Below are 12,799 nucleotides of genomic sequence, written 5' to 3'. Positions count from 1 at the left end.
TCACAATATTACAAAAGTTTATATTTCGTTCCCTCGTGGGTCACAGTGTGTTCTCGTCGTCTATTTTGATGTTGAGTGATTCTAGGTTGTTAGCCATTTTCTTTCATATGATGCAACAATTTGCGTTTTTATCACATAACATGAGCATTCAAATCAATAACCAAAATAATCGAAAAATTCAATCAAAATTGGAGAAAAAGAATTAATCTGCTTGGTGAACTGGAGGGAACTGGAAATGTACCGGACATTTGAATGATCCAATAACACTGGAAGAAATTACCGACGAAGCTTCAAAATTAAAAGCTGGTAAAGCAGCGGGACCAGATGGAATAACAAACACTAGTATTAAATTAGGTTTTCAGTCAATGCAAAGATGCGTATTCCATTTACTTAACCTCTGCTTTGCGGAGCAGAATGTTCCACGAATTTGGAAGTTATCATATATTAAACCACTGTACAAAGCCAAAGGGAGCAAAACAGAACCAAGTTACTACAGAGGCATTAGTCTGTAATCTTGCATGTACAAGTTGTTTACGGGTATCATTTACCAGCGTTTGCGAATATGGGTCGAGCGAAATCAAATTCTACCATCAAGTCAAAATGATTTCAGACGCAAACTGTCCACAATCGACGCAGTTTCGCACTTGAAAAAAGCAATCAAGCATAATATCAGCTGCAATGGCAAATAATATGCCTGCTTCATTGACTACGAAAAAGCATTTGACTTCATAAATAGGAACCTGCTGCTTACAAAACTGATAAAAATCTAATGCATCTAATGAACAAAGCATCTAATGAACAAAGCTTATCAGTCAGTAGCTTCAATAAAACAAAAACTAAATATACAGAAGGTAAGCTTCAACTCAGCACAACACCTCTTCAATTGAATTGTTTTTCCAGCTTCAACTTACGGATTAGAGACGTACGTCGTTGAATTTTTTGAAATCGAAATAAAACAACATTACCGGAAAATAGAAGCAGTTTTTTGGAAAAGTTGGTGCGGAGTAAGCAAATACACCTCAACCAAAACGCTTTTATACAAATTGATGCTTCATGATATACATGGATTAAAAGACTGCCCGCCAAAACACAGGAGAGTAATTGCCAAATTCTATGCCAATGGACTGCACAATAATTTTTGTTGTATGGAAGGTTGTTACCAATGGGAGAAAAACCTATGTGTGTGCAGATTTTGCGAAAACTCTTTTATCAACCGACCATATTCTTTATTGTAGTCACTTTTTAAACTTGACAGCTTTACAAAAGTTCTATAAACTCTTAAACAATTAAATTTAATTTTTATTTTCTGAATCTGTAAATAATTTGGACAATTTGTCAGTGTGATCTGATGCTTAGTGCAATCTTCTTCTTCTGCTTAGTGAACAGTTAATATGTTCATTTTCTGAATCTGTAAATAATTTGGACAATTTGTCAGTGTGATCTGATGCTTAATTCAGTTTTCTTCTCTTCTTTTTCATATGGCGGATGAACGGTGTGATGGCCGTTGAAATTCCTTCAGGAATTCAAATCTAAAACAAAGCTTTAGGATAGCCACGCGGAATATTAGAGTTCTCCTAAAGAAAATCCCAGAAATCACAACAACCCTTGAGGAGAAGAAAGTGGATATTTGCGGACTGCAGGAAACGAACTGTGACCACATAGACCAAGAAAATGGCGAATACAGATTTTTGACTTTCAGAAGAACAAAAACCCAACACGGACTGGGTTTCGCAGTAAAGAAGCACATTGAAGTCGGGAATTTCGACCAGGTAACCCCAAGAATTGCTTATCTGACCCCGAAGAAAGCAAACAAATGGGGCATGAAACGTACGATCGAAACGCGACATGTGCTTTTCGAAGAGAAAAGAAAAAACCTTGTGGTGATAAACTCTTACGCAACCCATATGGGATTGGTGGCGAAAGATGACACCCTTGCAGAGAAGTTTCACAAGGATCTGAAAACCACTGTAGATAAGTTCAAAGGAACGGACTTCGTTATCCCTGGTGACTTCAATGCCAAAATGGGGAAGCAAGCTAACAGCGACGACTGTATGGGCTCAAACGGAAGGGCCCAAGAAACCAGAATGGAGATTTTCTTCACCAATTTTTCTCAGATAATCACGTAATAGCTGCGAACATGTATTTCCACCACCGGGCCTGTCACATCACAACTTGGAAAGGTTTAATAAGCAAGAAGAAGGTCTATAATAAAACAGACTGTATAATGCTCCAAGTACGAAGAAAACATTCAATAATAAACGCAAGAATTTATAATGTTTTCAGTGTCGACACAGACTAGTGGTAATCCTTCACAGGGAAAATGAGCTTGAGCGAGGCAAAAAAAACTCCTAAAAGACCCCTTGAAGTAGATCACGTGTTGAAACAAGAAAACGCTAATTAGGCAGAAGTTGTCCCAAACGAATGATCCATCAAAAATAGATCAACTGAGAAAACAAAGAAACAGAGTCAGTATGTGTGTAAAAAGAACAGTTGGACACCAGGAGAGTGAAGCTCTACTAAATGAAGCAAACGAAATAATGAACGCTAAAGATAATGCACAAGCTGCGCTAGCAATCAAGAAGATTCTTTTCAAACGGAAACGGAAAAAACTTGAAGTACTAATTGAGAAGCTAACTACATACTTCAAAGAGGCCTTCACCACGGACAACAATTCTTTTTGCGCTCCAAGTTTCAAAAAGCTAGTGACTTAAGAAGAGGTGAAGTTGCCAGAAAACAGCTCAAAAACAGGAAAGCACCAGACCCAGTCGGTGTGTCCATCGAAGATCTCAAAAAAGAGAAAATAATGTCGCTAACTTCGAAATTAATGAGCTCATCGTCGGGAGTGACTAGGTTTTGACTGAAGGTTTCCCTGTTCCAATCGAAAAATCGGGAAAAGATGCAAGCAAACCTGAAAATCACCGACCAGTTATCCTCCTCTCATCATATAGGAAACTCTTATCTCAGATAATACTTCAAAGAAGAAACCCAATAACTGAAAGCTCCCTCTCGAACACACAATTTGCTTACCGTAGTGGAAGATAAACGGGCGACATTGTGCTAGCGCACAAATATCTGGTTGCAGGATCTCTAGCAGAAGGCTTCAACGGATATTGCGTTGAAATTGATATGTCCAAAGCCTTCGACAACGTTTTGATAGACAAGCTAATCAATATTTTTCGCTCTAAAGGAGTTCCAGAATGGGACCTGAGCCTAATCAGACTTCTACTCACAGACACAAAATTAAAGGTCGAGGCCGGTAAGCAACCGGGAGACACTTTCAGCACAAACAAAGGAGTTCCACTAGGAGACGGCTTATCACAAAAGCTGTTTACAGTATATCTGGACGAAGCATTGAAAGAATTGGAAAAAGAGATCCAGACAAACAGCCCTAACTGAGGTATGGTAAGATAAAACCTAACCTACATGGCCATGATTATTATAAGAAACCCATCCCAAGCCTCCCAAGTTATCTAGAGTACACAAATGACGTTGATTTCATCTGTGTTACGTAGTAAATGGAGGATTTATAAGCCAATCAGAATCGAGTATTTCTAAACTTTAAAATATGAATTAAATACGTTCTAATATACGTAGAAAGTTCCGAAAAAGTTCAATTAACCTAATTCTAAGTAAATATAACCACGATATGTACCGATTGAGGTGGTTTTCGGCTTAATATTTTTAGGTTTTCTAGACAATTGCCGATTGAATACAAACTGATTTTACGTCAATAACATCAGACAAAAACCAGTAAAAGAGCATCGAAAAAACCTTGCCGCCTAAGTTTCACTTGTTGCATTGATCGTTAATATAGAGACGCTATACTTATACGTTGCTTTATCATTATAGATGAATTGAATTCTCGAACTACAGTTTTACTGAGTTTATATGATGCCGCGCCCTAAGCCGAACATTGAAATTTAGCCAAATTATTGTGATAAACTTATTAAATTGACCCTGATTATGTACCTAAACGCGACAATGTTCTCGGGCCACAACTTTTTCCGAGAAGTATCACCCTACAGATAGAGAAAGTGTCGAGATATCTTCTTTGGGTTCGGAAAATTATTTAACTTTTGACCACAATGTGTCCATAAGTTCCTTGTCTTCCGTTGAAATTAACACCCCGTCTCAAAAATGGTCCAGATCAGTATCCGACCATTCCTCCTCGGAGTCGTCCGACAACAATCGAGATACTATAGTTGCTCCCCTAATCAAGGAATCGTTTTATGACAGCAAGCTCCACCAATTAGAAACCGATTTGACGCCCGGCGGTTCCTCAGAGACACAGGCTGATTTAGAACCCAATTTAAACCAACCTGTCAATCTCTCAGATCAACAGCCGAAATTGGAATCTAATTCGACTCCTGAAGTTCCCTCATATCCTAAACAGGACTTGGACGTTCGGGATCTTGGCCCTACAGCGTCCGATTCTGAAGACCTCATTTCTGTCAAAAAAATGACGCGGAAATAGAAGCGATAATGAACCCAGGAGCACAAGATGTGGTGGATGGTGGAAGGAGACCCCCTGGGTGGATTGCTGTGCTAAAATCCACCATATTTGAATGGGAGAGTTTTCAATTGAAGCACTACGCGTGTTGTTAAAAAGAATATCCCCTCATAATTCTTACAGTCACGGTGCATATGGAGTTTCATCGTCAAAAGAGCAAAACTGGTAGACGAGGAAAGAATTTCAGCAAATCAGCAACTGGAACGGTTTCGTATGAAGTGCGAAGAATTTTTGTCTTCCTTCAGAAAACTGTAAGACAAAAATTTTCGCAAACTCTATTGCAGTAATTTTTTTTTCGAATCTAGACGGCAAGAAACCCAACCCGTTAACTATTTTTTTGAATATCGCATAGTGTAGTAAAATATAACAATTCATTGAGGAAAAATAGGAAAGGGGCCCCTGCAAACCTAACTTTTGAGACAAAAAACATCGATTTTGAAAATTTTTGTCCGATTTACCAAAAATTAGAAAAAATTGATACAGTTGGTTCGTATAGCAAAAAATAACTTCTGATATAGAAAAATTTGATAGAATATTATGCTAAATTGTTCAGTTTTGAAAATTTTTGGTCAATTTTGATGCAATTCAAAAAATTTAGAAAAATGTAACTGAATATTGATAAACCGTATTTTCGAGTTTAAAACCTTCCAGTTTAGTGGATTACCGTTCTGTTTTCAAGAAATCGCAAAAAAATTGGCCAAAAATAGAAAAAAAATTTGGACAAAAGCATAAATTTTTGACAAGGTTCAAGGTTGTCAAAAATCAATTTCTCCAACAAGAAGCCCGTACTGAACGCCAAGTCAATATCAGTACTGGGCAAGTCTTATTCAAAGTCTAGATATCAGTACTGATTCAGAGCTATGATCTTAACACATTTAAGACTTGTCAGACTTGGCCAAGACTTGGCAAGTCTTAATACACGTGCAGCAATAAAGTTCAGTACGGCGGGTTCGTTAATTGAGTGAAACTCATTACACAGAAAAATTTGTGAAAATTTTCACAACCTCCGGCGTACAGAAACTTCATCGAATTCCGCTAACTCTTTTTTCGTCGCTAGTTTTGTGCCGTTTCGTCCACGTCCTTTTCGGACTTTAACTTTTCAATTCGCCGTGTTTTGTTTTTTTTTCAAGAACTTTGCTCTCCCAAATGTTCGCTACTTTTCCGGATTTAGATGTAGTATGTCATATGTGACGAAGTATGTTGATGTATTTGCTGTAGTATGCTGAGTATGCTAATATGCTGGTTTGTTGTTTAGGTCTTACAGATTTCTAGGTTGTCACTTAAGTTTTTCTCGAGTTACGGCTGGATTGTCTTTTGACTTTTCAACTTTACCTGTTTACTAGCCCTCCTGTTGTAGTATATTGATTTTGCTGCTTAATGTTTGTGTGTACCTGTATGATTGCTAGTTGATTTGGTCTTGTTGCCTTCTAGGATGTTACTTAAGTTCATTCTCAAGTTACGGCTGAATTGTTTCTTGACTTTTCCAACTGTCTTAGTCTAGAAATACACTATTGTAGTTTATTCAATTTTGCTGTAGTTTGTTTATTACCTTTAATATGCTGATTGTTTGTTGTGGTTTGGGTTTTGCTAGGATGTGACTTAAGTTTATTCTGGAGTTACGGCTTGTAAATTCCTCGACCTTTTCATCCTTTTAGTGTACTACCGCATTGCCGCTAATTAATTTATTGTTGTATTAAGCCCCATAATGAACTATGCTAGATTGTCTTGCAGTAGCTTCTCTCCTTCTTCCTAGGGTGTGACTTAAGTTTGTTCTGGAGTTACGGCTAGGTTGTTTGGTTTAATTTTTGCTGTGGTCTGCTAACATAGTTCTTTCGGACCTCCTTTCCACCCCCGTTCTTCCCCATCGTCCCGTTTTGTTGTGTTGCGCGTTTTTCGCTCAAGTTCCCGTCCGTCCCGTTTCCGTTCCATCGCGCACTGCTCGCGCGACTTCTTGTCTGTCCCGTTTCCGTTGCGTCTTGCGTTGCTCGCCCGACTTCCCGTCCGTCACGTTTCCGTTTTGTCGCGCGTTCCTCGCTCGACTTCCCGTTTGTCCTTTTATCTCTCCCCGCGTTGACCGCATAGCGTTCAGCGCTCCACTTCTGTTTATGCTGGGCACTGTGTGCTCGACGACCTTTTCTGCTCTTTGGGTGGTTTGTTTTACAGACTGTCTACAGTGTGCTGTGTTTGTTGCCTTTTTGCGTGGGGATTGTTTTGTGTTGGTTTGATTTGTTTGGAGAGTGCTTATAAAAGATAATCGTGTGCAGTTGTAGTTTTGCTGGTATTTGGAAATAATAACATCGTGATGTCTAATAGTCTTGATCAAAAAGTCAAAAAGTTGTACGCTGCCAGGTCAAAGCCAGAAGCTGAATTGCATGCTATACATGAAGATATTCTTCATTGTATAAATAGTCAAAGTAGGCGAGTGAAAGTTGAACGCCTAGTAACAAAGTGCAACGAAGCATTTATGACTGTTGTAGACAAAAATGAGGACCTAATTGCATTTGCTGGAAAAACAGAGGATCCGAGCGCACTTGTTCCTTCATTAGAGTCTTATTTAGAGGCAATGACAACTAAGAATGACAAGATACTCACTTCAGCACGAAACTACATCAACTCTGCTGATGATAAAGTGAGTGATTTCCAAGGGCTCCCATTCTTTCTAGACTTCCCTCAATTATGACCTCGTCAAAAACATCTAGTCAGCGCAAACATTATTACGTAATTGCTAAAATGAAGCGCGAAGTAGTTGAAAAACAGAATAAGGCAGCCATTCGCCTTGCTAAACAGAAAAAGCAAATGGAATTAGATGAACTGGAGGAAAACAACAGGAAACGTTTGGCAGAGGCAACTCTGCAAGAATTTGAATTGCTGGACGCCGTTTCTAAAGGTAGCCAATTTGAAACAACTGCAAGTGCCAGGAGCTCAATGAGAAGTGAAAAGGCTGTCCAAGACTGGATCAACACCTCACTTGCTTTAAGTTTTCACAATGAGGAGAAAACTAGTGAACCACAGGTTATGATTGACCCTCCAGAATGTCCTAGCCACAACAACGGCAAAACAGTGGAAGATCAGAACACTGAAATTTCAAGGCACTCTATTCCAAAAAATTGTCGAGGCAATTACATTTTAAGCAATGAGACCTTGCAGCAACTCGACCCCTATTATACTCCACCTGAAAATTTTTTGGCTGCTGCTAACACACAGGCGTTGTACCAGGCGCACCTAAGGGCGCAAATGAATCAAACAGGCCAACAAGGCACGGCGCTCCCAAGCATAACTAACAAAGGAACAGCGGATAGTCAGCCGCCTTCTGTACGCGCCCCAGGGGCTTCTTCACCGCCCATTCAACAGCCCATTCTACCACAGACGTTCGCACCACAAGAAAATTAGAATATTGCAAACGAATTTTTTCCCAACGCACAACTTCAAATTTCGCAATCCAGGGGACCTGAAACATCAAGTCCGCCCGAGAATAATTCAGCCCAGCGTATATGCCCCCGACAACATATTAATTTTGTCCCCCGAGCACCAAACGCCACTCTTCCTCCTTTTCCGACAACAAATTATCCAGCTCCCGCAATAAAGCTTCCCCTGTACCCAAGCGCACCACCAACTCCAAACATTCAACAGCACAACTCCGAACCCGCTCATCCTAACGTCCTTCTCATTCCAAACCCACTCTTCGCACCTAACCTCACTGCTCCCATCCCATCCCACACGCCCCTTTGATTAATCCTCCTCTCGTCAACAACACTTTCCAGAATAATAATAACCCAGTACACAAAGCTGTACGTTCCGTTGCTGCATCTGTCCCAAATATGTCCAATATCCCATTTGGCCAAAACTTTGTGCCAAATATGAGTCATTGGCGGTTTCCACAGCAAAGACCGTCAATAGTCAATCAAGACACAACCACTGTGATTAGTCTGCCTCCAAATGTACACACCCATATCGCACCATCAAGCACTTATGTTCCACTACGGATTTATCAGAATTCGCCCCTTTGATTGATATGCAATCACCATCAGGTGCACAGCAGGAAAACCTGATCGCGACTACCTAGTAATGTTGTACCTGGTCTAGCCACTCCGGTTTTTCAGCAAACATACCCCTATGTTGGGCCCACTCCGTTGAGTTTGAGCGGTCCGCAGGTGTCTGCACCTGCCCCTCCGATACCGGACAATGCGTCATTGATTAGGGAATTAGCTGATGCAGTAACAAGCAAGAGAAACGACCCTTTGCCCGAGTGGAAACTTGCAGAGTTTAATGGCGACCCATTAAAATGGCATGAGTGGTATGGTCAATTCAAAAGCGCGATTGACTCGCAGTCGCTCACTGATGACGTTAAATTGACATACCTTAAAACACTCGTCACCGGTAAAGCAAAGATTGCAACCGCCGAGTTTGCTTACTGTGGTTTAATGTACAAGGATGCACTAAGGACTTTGGAACGTAAATTTGGCCAGCCACAGGCAGTCGTAAGTGCACACTTGGATAAACTAAGCAACTTTCCTCCTCTTAAAATGCACAACAGTGATAACATCATTAACTATTCTGCAGCCATATCCAGCCTCGTTGGGGTTTTCAAGTCACTATAATATGATGCTGACTTGAAGAGCGCTTCCCTACTTAACCAAGCGGTACAGAAGTTACCAACAAACTTGAAAGAGTCATGGTCACTCTTTACGGTTAAGAAGCACTGGGTTAAGCCTACCCTCCTTGACTTTAACGATTGGCTTACAGAAAAGGCTGAGGCCCATGATCTTATGAAACAAAGCGCAACCAAGGCCAAACCTGAAGAGAACATCACTTCAGTAACAAAGACCAAAACAACCTCAAAAGTGTTTGCATCAAACTCACAACAAAGGGACACAAAGAAGCAAATTCCATCTTCTTCCACAAACACTTACTCTTGGTGCATTGTATGCAAAGGTAACCACCGGCTATGGGAGTGTCGAGTTTTCAAGGAAAAGACTCCAACCCAGAGAGCTAAGTTGGTGGCGGATAACAAACTTTTCTTTTCGTGCTTAAGGGACAAGCACACGTTCCGCCAGTGCCCTCAGCCAAGAAAGTGCCGAGCAGAGGAGTGTAATAGTTCGCATAACTCACTATTGCATGGAGCAGATAGGGTTTTCTCAACAAGACAGTCAACAAATCCCAATACTATCCAGTCTTCTGGCAACACAGGTCAAAGTAAAGCAACTACTAGTCAACAGCCGTCTAATAAGACCACAACAATGTCATCTGTTACTGATGTTAAGGGGCTCCTTCAGGTAACGGAATTGCGGTTGGATTCGTCCGGTTTAGATACCAAGGCTTTAGTATTGTGTGATACCGCTTGCAGTAACTCTTGGGTGGCCGGTAGTCTCGCAGATAGACTCGGTTTGCACGGTAAAGCACTAAAGCTAATTATCAAGGGTATTAATACCGAAGAAGTAGTTGACACTAGGATTGTTGATGTTACTGTGAAACCAAGAGAACATCAAGATTTCGAACCATTTACCATCAACCCTTTCGTTAAAGAGAGTCTGAACGTCGGCTCTGATATAATTAATGTACAGGCCCTGCAAGAGACTTACCCACACTTAGCGGTCCTTGATCCCGTGACATATTCCTATAAAGACATTGAGATGATATTCGGACAAGATGTCTATCATGCCATCCGCCCGTTAGAATACTTCTCTGCCGATGAGAAGCGTTCACCCGTTGCCGTACGCTTACCCATAGGTTGGGTCTTAAGCGGTCCGTTACCATCAAGTTCTTGTTTAAACTCAACGTGCTTTAAAGTGAATACCGAACATGACAATGAGTTAGCAAGTCAAGTAAAGTCATGGTACGACATTGAATCATTCGGGGCAAACAAGCAGGTCGACTCCAGATCTGCAGCAGATGCAAGGGCTCACGAGATCTTTGAGAGTACCAACAAACACAATGGCCTGAGATACGATGTCGGAATGCTGTGGGCAGCAGACAACATCCAGCTCGCAAATAATTACTTCTCCTCCCTTGTGCAACTAAAATCGCTCGAAAAACGTTTGGCCAAGGATGAAGACCTCAGAGAGAATCATACTAGTACCATCAAGGAAGACCTAAATTAGGGGTATGTAATTGAGGTTCCGGACGCTCACAAGGTTTAGAGCCGGTCTGATAAAGAGTGGTACCTACCCCACCACCTGGTTTTAAACCCGAACAAACCAGGTAAGGTGCGCAGGGTGCTCAATGGAGCAGCAAAATTTCATGGCGCCTCACTGAAAATCTTTGCTCACTGGCCCTGATCTGCTCCACAATCTTATTTACGTACTTCTTCGCTTCCGACAACATCCATATGCCGTCTCCGCCCACATCGAGGGAATGTTTCTACAGGTTGGCGTGTTACCATCAGACCAACCATCACTTCGCTTTCTTTGGCGGGAGGACCCCACAACAAACGTTGTAGTGTATCAATATACGCGCCATATATTCGGGGCTAAAGACTCGCCCACATGCGCCAACTGTGCATTACAACGCACTGCGAGAGACAAGGCCAAGTTCTACCCCGAAGCTGCAAAAGCCGTCTTTGAAAACTTCTACATGAACGATTGTCTTGACCCAGTGGAGTCTCCAGAGAAAACCATCAATAGATCGAAGGAATTGGTACATCTTCTCCATCTCGGTAGGTTCAAGCTTACAAAGTTCGTAAGCAATTTACCAAATCTGGCTGACCGAATTGATGGTTCCTCTCAATCTACTGAGCCCAAGGTTATTGTTTCATGTCAGGAGGATTCATCGCATGTGCTAGGGTTAAAATGGGATCATACTAATGACACTTTAGTTGTGAGTAGGGGTACAAGCTGCGCTATCACCAATTCCTTCACGCAACGTTTGGTCCTAAGTCTTGTCTCGAAAGTCTTTGACCCCATTGGTCTGGTCGCACCGTTTACCGTCGGTGCGCGACTGCTCTTAAAAGACATCTGGCGTGTCACAGGACAGCAATGGGACAACGAGCTCCCACAGGACATGGCTCAAAGATTTTTGGCTTGGAGTGCGGACTTACCAAAGCTTGAGAACATCAAAATTGCTCGAGAATATTTTACTGGACCCTTTGATAATGTAGAATTGCACACGTTCGGTGACAGGTGACAGTTCCCAGGATATTTTTAGTGCCGTCGCATTTCTTCGAGCCCGAGTAACAACTCTTACGGGCAAGGTAAAAACAGAGCTTGCGTTTGTTTTGGGAAAAGCGCTCGTGGCACCAATGAAAGTAATGATGGTCCCAAAACTGGAGTTGCAAGCAGCTCTACTTGCCGCTCGGCTGAAGGACGAATTTATTCAGGCAATTACTATAACTGTTAACCAAGTTTTCATGTGGACAGACAGCACGACCGTTCTTCAGTGGATAAACTCTAATGAAAAGCAACCAATCTCTGTTGCAAACCGCGTTTGTGAAATTTTGGAGTATACCAGCGTTGAACAATGGAACCACGTCGCAACTAAAGATAATCCAGCTGACGCTGGCACACGTGGAATGTCCGCTGAGATTTTGCAACTAAGCAGTTGGGTCAAAGGTCCACGTTTCCTAACTAATTCACGTTTCCCGTTTGTGCCGAACAAAAACGTCATTAAAACCATCAAATTTGTCGTCAACCAAGCAGTCACTATAGAAGACACTGTATCTTTGACTACATCTGTCAAAAAACAGATAACTCCCGTTCCTTCAATATTTCCGTTTCATAAGTTTAGTTCTTATCAAAATTACTTGCGCATTGCTGCATACGTTCTCCGGCTTTTGCCAAAACATGCCGGCTACCGTAACCTCGATGGTAGCATTACTGACCCTACTGAGCTTGACGAAGCCGAACGTCATCTACAGAACTTGGTACAAGGAGAGCCTTTTGCAACCGAAAGAAAAGATCTTCTTGACAATAAATCTGTTAAACGGAGTAGCCGAATTGCTCCACATCCACCTTTTATTAGTCAAAATGGGCTAATCCGCTCCTCGGGCCGCATCAAGCGGTTAGTTGAAGTTGGGTTTAACGTAAAGTACCCAATCATCTTGGATGCACGTCATCCGTTTGTAAAATTGATCCTTGAACATACCCACGTAAAGCATTTTCATCAAGGCGTTGAATACCTAAGATCAATTGTGCAGGAACACTATACAGTACTGAAACTAAGATCTTCTTTACGTTCCATCAAAGCACACTGCCTGAGATGCCGAGAACTTCAAGCTGTTACTATGCAACCAATCATGTCCGACTTACCTAAAGAGAGACTTGCTTACCAGTCGCCTCCCTTCGCGAACACTGGCGT

General features: G+C 41.6%; 1 protein-coding gene across 7 annotated transcripts in view; it reads left to right on the top strand.

Moving 5' to 3' along the window:
- Positions 1-3,939: 3,939 nt before the first annotated feature.
- LOC142339489 (Golgi apparatus protein 1-like) overlaps positions 3,940-12,799 on the top strand; it is a 443,079-nt gene continuing 434,219 nt past the window's right edge. For all 7 annotated transcript variants that reach the window (XM_075389543.1, XM_075389547.1, XM_075389546.1 and 4 more), the window contains exon 1: positions 3,940-3,952. The gene's annotated coding sequence lies outside the window, so the exon portion shown is untranslated. The remainder of the gene's footprint in view (positions 3,953-12,799) is intronic.

The sequence above is a fragment of the Convolutriloba macropyga genome, chromosome 5, assembly GCF_964194025.1.
Source record: "Convolutriloba macropyga chromosome 5, txConMacr16.3, whole genome shotgun sequence".
Taxonomy (NCBI): Eukaryota; Metazoa; Xenacoelomorpha; order Acoela; family Convolutidae; genus Convolutriloba; species Convolutriloba macropyga.
This window is presented reverse-complemented; position numbering and strand designations above follow the sequence as displayed.